We start from the raw sequence: 7,250 nt of genomic DNA on the forward strand, positions 1-7,250 counted from the left end.
GGCCACAATTGGCAAGAAAAGCAGGTAGCAAGCTTTCATCAAGTAAGTTGAGATTCCTGTGTTTGCAATCTGAAGAGCTCACTGCTGAGCTGGGAGGGGAACTGCTCTGAGCACAACTCATTAGAGAACTGCTCTTGCAGACCTTCCCCGAAGGAAGCACTGTTGTGGTCAGAAGCATTCCAGGAGCTGCTGGCCAGCAATTGTGAATTAGGCTTGAATTGAATCCATTGCAAGCATCACAAGAGTGCAGAAAGGCTGTGTCCTCAAATGAGCAGCTCACCAAGGAGAATTCGACTTAACCTAGTAGAAGGTCTGTTTATCTCCGTTTATTTCACAGCATATTCACACCAGGTGGGGAAGATAAATCACCCTTCAGCTCTGCAATGGCAGTGCTCTTGGTTGAGGCTGAGGATGCTTTTCATTGCATGCAGTGTTTGCAAGAGACTTAGTTCCCTGAGGATTTATGCCTCTCCTGTAAATACATTTTTGGCACTAAAACAAACTGAAGTATTTCTGTTTTAGTAGTATGGAACCAATGAAGTATTTTGACTACAGGCATCTTTGTCTTTAAAGAGCTAAATCCGCAGGATTACAGGATTGAGTAAAAACGAGAATAGCTAATCCTAGTACTAGAAAAGTACAAGGGATTATTTGATCATTAGCTTCCTCATATTCCTCATGTTTCTTTTTATTTTTCTACCTGCTCTTCCCTACATATAGATGGTCTGGCTGTATTGGAGGCTTTTCTAAAAACTGAATTCTGTGAAGAAAATATAGGCTACTGGCTGGCTTGTGAAAACTTCCAAGAAAGATCCACCCACCCCAGAAGCCATCCTTATATGCAAGAAAAATATATACACTCTTCTTAGAAAAAGGCCCAAAAGAGGTAAGACACAATTCCTCATTTCAGCATAAAGAGTACACTCTTGACATCAAGATGCAACAAAAGAAGTAAAGACATAAGACTAAAGCAAGGGCCAGGGAATCAGAAAAGCTTCCTCTCCTGGTGTCCTGTCTTTCAAATAAGTCTCCCCAGACCTGGCAGGTGGAGCTCATCACACATTACCGCTTCTAATTTTCACTTTCAAAGAGCAGAGCCCCCTTCTCTAACAAAGGATAATGAGTGATCTTTGTTTCAGATGAACATGCTTTCAAACCAAAACTCTTATTATCCAAAATATAAAAGAAGCTATGACTCCCAGCTTTACAACTGCCTGGAAAAGGGTGTATTACTTGATGGAGAATAACTTTTTGAAGTTGTATTTATTTGCAAGGCATAGTTACAGAGAGAAAAAGAGAGGGAAAGACAGAGGTCCATCTGCTGACTCACTCCCTAAATGGCCACAATGGCCAGGGCTGGGCCAGGCTGAAGCCAGCAGCTTCCTCCAGGTCTCCCATGTGGGGGCAGAGGACCAAGTGCTTGGGCCATTCTCTGCTGCTTTACCCAGCAAGTTGTTGTGGAAGAAGAAGAGCAGCTGGGAGTCAAACTGGCATCCATGTGGGATGTTAGTGCTGCAGGCAGCAGTGTAACTTGCTATGCCACAACAGCAGCCCCCAATAGTAACTCTTATCCCTGGTCTTTCTTTTGAGTCAGAATGCTACCAGGATTTGTGTTCAAAACCACAGATCACCACAGAACCCCATGAGAAGAAAAAGGAGCCACAGAGTAGAGGACATGTTCTGTTTCCTAAGGCAGAAGTTTTTGACTGCCAGAGACGAACATTCAATTCAGCCTGGGTGTTTGGGAAACATCCCTCACAACTGTTGATTCCAGTTCAGGTAGTAAATCAGGAAGCTGGTGACTATCCAGGATATGCCTGTATGAGAACAGCTTCCACCACCGTGAAGACACAGGCAGGAAATACATGGTCTGAGTGGGGTGGGTCTCACTGGAAAAGCAGGACTCTGAGATGGAAGATAATGCAATGGAATGCTGTTGTTCTAGACTCACTTAAAATCAATAGGTCTGGGATTCTGTGGCCTTAGCTACCTAGCTCTACATCTTTCCTTAAATCCATCCATATTACCACATGGTTTTAGTTCTAGGTTTTAAGTCCAAACTAATGTAACATGTTTATTATGTAGAATCATCCATTCTATTGTTGTGTATTGCTGAAGCTGAAGTGATGTTTGAATTGTTAAATGGTATATAAAATAGTGAGTGCTCATGTGTAGAAAACCACAGTGGCTGTTCCAGTGCCAAAAACTCTTGAAGGCAGTTAAGCTTTGAAGTGGTCTTTGAATATTTGAATACATTTATTTTGATAACTAATGTCATTGAATACTCAGAGTCCAGGTGTGAGTTGATTTGATTTTGGTAACTGGAAATATGACCAACATAAGATCTTTGTAGTAGAGAAGAAGCATGCATTACTGAATCTGTTCAGGGATCACAAAGTGACCTGAATTGACCAGTTTGGGGTGGAAATCCCTAAGGCACGACTGGGCCTGGGCCGGGCTGCTGTGGGTGGGGCAGAAGGAGAGGGGAGATGCCTGGGACCTGAGGGCCAAGGCTGCAGGTGTTCCTATTGGCCCCTGGTCACCCGTGGGGCCTCAGCCCCTCTCACAATGGAACCGCACATGCACCTCAGATCGTTTTTACCCCTAATTCCACTTTAAAGAAAAGTTTATCAAGGCTGGCACCATGGTTTGGGGGTGCAACCAGAACTGCAGGGCCTGCATCACAGTTGCTGATTCAAGTCCCTGCCGCCCAAATTCCTGTCCCACTCCAGCCAACAGGTGCAGTGGTGATGGACAGGTGCTTGGACCCCACACCACATGGGAGAACTGGAAGGGGGCTCATCGGCCTTCAGCCTCACCCAAACATTGGGGGATCAAACCAGCAGATGGAAGACCCCTGTCTCTATGCCTTTCAAATAAATCTCTTAAAATAAATAAAAAAGAAATGCAAAAATAAAAAAGAACCAGCTAAATAGAAGTGAACTGTATGGAGACAAACACCAATATTACATTACTCAACTCTCCACTGCTCCAATGAACAAAGAAGACAAATAAGAGGGATATAGGCCTCCCCTTTTTTGTTATGCTTCCCTTGGTTCTAACTAGCATGGGCTTCCAGAAAATGCACAAGGAATCCATTCTCTTCTGTGGTCAATACATGATCTCAGAATTTCCCTTATTCATTTGCCTAACAGATTTTGATTATGTTACTCTAAGGAAAGGGAAGGCAACACAACTGCCCTTTTCCCCCATTGTTAAAATCTATTATTTATTTGAAAGGCAGAGTTACAGAGAAGGGGTAGAGACAGATCTTGCATCTGCTGGTTCACTTCCCAAATTGACCTCAGCTGAGCCAATCTAAAGCCAGGTGCTTCTTCCAGGCCTCCCACATGAATGCAGTAGTTCAAGCACTTGGGCCACCTTCTGATGCTTTCCCAGGCACATTAGCAGGGAGCTAGATTGTAAGTGGAGCAGCTGGGACTTGAATCAGCACCCATATGGGATGCTGGCACAGCAGGCCATGGCTTTACCCACTGTGTTGGTACTGTGTGTGTTTGTGTGTGTGTATGTATTTTTATTTCAAAGACTCATTTATTTATTTGAAAGGCAAGGTTAGAGAGGGAGAGACATAAGAAAAGAGATCTTTCAACCTCTGGTTCACTCCGCAAATGTCCACAACAGCAGAGGCTGGGCCAAGCCAAAGCCTGGAGGCTGAACAGCAGATAATCTTTAGTTATTAATTTAAAATGAATAGGCTGTAGCTGGTGCTGTGGCATATAAGGTGAAGCCACCACCTGCAGTGCTGGCATCCCCTATGGGCACTGGTTCATATCCCAGCTGCTCTGCTTCTAATCTAGCTCCCTGCTAATGTGCCTGGGAAAGCAGCAGGAGATGGCCCAAATACTTGGGCCCCTGAATCCATGTGGGATGTGGGAGAACTGGAAGAAGCACCTGGCTTTGGATTAGCCCAGCTCCAGCTGCTTGCAGCCACGTGGGGAGTAAAACAGCAGACAGAACATCTCTGTCTATTTCTGTGTCTCTCTCTATAATTCTGTCTTTCAAATTAATAAATAAATCTTTAAAAAGGGTTTATTAACATATACTATAATCCAATCCAGGAACAGTAAGAGAAGCATTAAATATTGCTACCTATATTTTTATTTATTTTTTATTTTTTTAATTTTTTAAACTTTTATTTAGTAAATATAATTTTCCAAAGTACAGTTTATGGATTACAAAGGCTTCTCCCCCATAACTTCCCTCCCAACAGCACCCCTCCCATCTCCCACTCCCTCTCCCATTCCATTCAAATCAAGATTAATTTTCAATTATCTTTATACACAGAAGATCGATTTAGTTTATATTCAGTTAAGATTTCATCAGTTTGCAGAACACAGAACATAAAGTGTAAAATACTGTTTGAGTACTAGTTATAGCATTACTTCACATTGGACAACACATTAAGGACAGAGATCCCACATAAGGAGTAAGCACACAGTTATTCCTGTTGTTGACTTAACAATCTGACACTCTTGTTTATGGCATCAGAAATCTCCCTGGGCTCTAGTCATGAGTTGCCAAGGCTATGGAAGCCTCTTGAGTTCACTGAGTTCGATCTTACTTAGACAAGGTCATAGTCAAAGTGGAAGTTCTCTCCTCCCTTCAGAGAAAGGTACCTCCTTCTTTGATGGCCTGTTCTTTCTACTGGGATCTCACTCACAGAGATCTTTTATTTAGGTCCTTTTTTTTTTTCTTTTTTGCCAGAGTGGCTTTCTGCTGCTCCTCCGCACGCGGAGGAGCCACACCGGACCGGACGCTTGTTGTTCCCTTTTTTTACAAGTCCTTTCTATAGTAAAGTAAGAATAAGTAAACAGCAAACTCCCAAAGCAAGAATGAGTAGAGAGAAGTGAGAAAGAATGAAGTAACGAACTTCCCCGCGAACTCTCCACCGCACTCTCCAACCAACCCACACCACCATGCCATCTCTCTCCTCCTATATAGTCCTCTCCACCAATCCGTGCTCTGCTACCCACACGCCGAGCGCGCCGCTCTCCTCCAATCAGGAGCGGCTCTTGCAGCTTATCAAGTTGGTAAGGGGCAGCTGGGTAGAAGCTGTACGCTCCTCTCCCAGTGCCACATTGTGGGAGAGCAGATGCATAGAATAAGTCTTAATTCCAGTAACAGTATAGTCCGAGTTGCTCCCCACAGATCCCCCTTTCTTTTTAAATATTTTGGCGTTGATACGCGCCTGTGTAAAGTTCAGCGTGATCTTCATGCTATTGACTGTCTTGTTTGTCGTGCTACTTCAGAGTTCGTTGAAAAATGTCCCATATTCAAGATCCCAGGGATTGGTTATTCATTGTTTTTCTTCCTCAAATAGAGTTTTTTTCTTCTAGCTCTTCTGCTGGTAGGTTTACCAACCGAATTCTTCTCTCAGGGGTCCATATTGGTTGTGCCGCACCCTGTGGAAAAAAACAAACGGCGCCTCGTATTCTTCTGAGTAAGGGGAACGGGCCTTCCCATTGGTTGTCCTGTAAATCCTTCCACATTACCCACTGTATTGATTCCTTATCAGCTGATTGAGCATGCATTTCTGCAGGTGTTTTACCATTCTTTTTCTTGTTCAAAAAATTAATTGTATAAAGAGCTAGGGCCAAGGCATCCTTGTTGGATGTGGCCATTTCCCCTATTCCCCCTTTTTGTTTAATTATTAAATTTTTTAAATATAAGTGAGTGCGTTCTACCACAGCTTGCCCTTGTGGATTGTATGGAATACTGGTAATATGGGAGATTCCGAATTCTTTCAAAAATGCAGCAAAACGAGTTGATGTATACGCTGGGCTGTTATCCATTTTGATCACATGAGGAACTCCCCAGGCTGCAAAAGCCTGCAAGCAGTGTTGGATTACTTGTTGTACTCCTTCTTTATTCATGGCTGTGGCCATAACTACACCTGAATATGTATCTACAGTGACGTGAACACAGCTTTGTCGCCCAAAAGAGGGGATATGTGTAACGTCCATCTGCCAGATATGTCCTGGTTTAAGGCCACGGGGATTGGCTCCCGCAGGAATCTTTGGAACTATGGTAACAATGCACTTTTCACAGGATCTAATAATATCTTCTGCTTGCTTGCGGGGAATATTAAATTTAAAACTTAAAGTGTGGGTGTTAACATGCCATTTAGAGTGATATTCTTTAGCTTGTTCCAAAGCGGTGCATGCAAGCAAGAATCTTGAATAATGATCTGCCATCATGTTTCCTCGAGTAAGTGGGCCAGGTAAATTAGAATGAGCTCTTATGTGGCCTATGTAAATAGCATGCTCTCTTTGATTTAATAACCCCTGAATTTCACTTAAATAAGAATAGACTGAGGAGGATTTAAGAATAAGGCACTGTGTAGCAAGCATCTGAACTGCATTCACCACATATGCACTATCAGACAAAATATTCATGGGTGCGCTCTCTCTCTGCGTAATACTGTTGCGATAATAGCTAATTCTGCATGTTGTGGAGAAGGGGATGCTGTTAAGACAAAATATCGTTGATTGTTAAATATAGCTGCTCCTGTTCCGCCTTTAGCTCCATCCGTAAATATGGTAACTGCCCCTTGAATTGGATCCCTTCGCACCTTCTGCACCCGTTTTATTGAAACCTATGTGCAGAAGTTAACAAATGGATGGTGAGGGTAGTAATTGTCAATCTCTATTTGTAGAATGAGAACTATGTATGCCCATTGCCAGCATTCCCTTGTAAAGGCTTCTACTGCCTCTTGAGCAAAGGGAACTACACATCACTTTGGAGTCTTCCCCGCCATTTCTGTCGCCTTTTTTATTGCTGTTAATATCAAATCAGCCACCGCTATGCCTTGGGTGTATAGTACACGCGGTGCATGTGAATGTGGGTATACAAACAACAAGGGTCCTCCTTGCCAAATGACTGCGAAGGGATACAGCTGTTCCATAAAAATTAATATTCCTAGAGCTTGTTGTGGATCACATCTTTCCATCTACATTGCTTTAATTTGTTTTTTGATTTTCTGTAATGCCAAGCGGGCTTCTTTTGTCAATCTACAAGGGGAATCAAGCTGGGCATCTCCTTCTAAAATATTGAATAATGGCATCATATCTTCGGTGGTTAATTTACAATAGGGCCTCAACCAATTTAAATTGCCACATAATTTTTGGAAGTCATTAAGGGTCTGCAACCCATCTATTGCAATTTCAAATTCTAATGGGGTCACCTTTTCAGAAGTTACTTTAAGCCCTAAGTACTGTACTACTTCCCCT

The sequence above is a fragment of the Oryctolagus cuniculus genome, chromosome 21, assembly GCF_051225735.1.
Source record: "Oryctolagus cuniculus isolate XC-2025 breed Fujian yellow rabbit chromosome 21, ASM5122573v1, whole genome shotgun sequence".
Lineage (NCBI taxonomy): Eukaryota > Metazoa > Chordata > Mammalia > Lagomorpha > Leporidae > Oryctolagus > Oryctolagus cuniculus.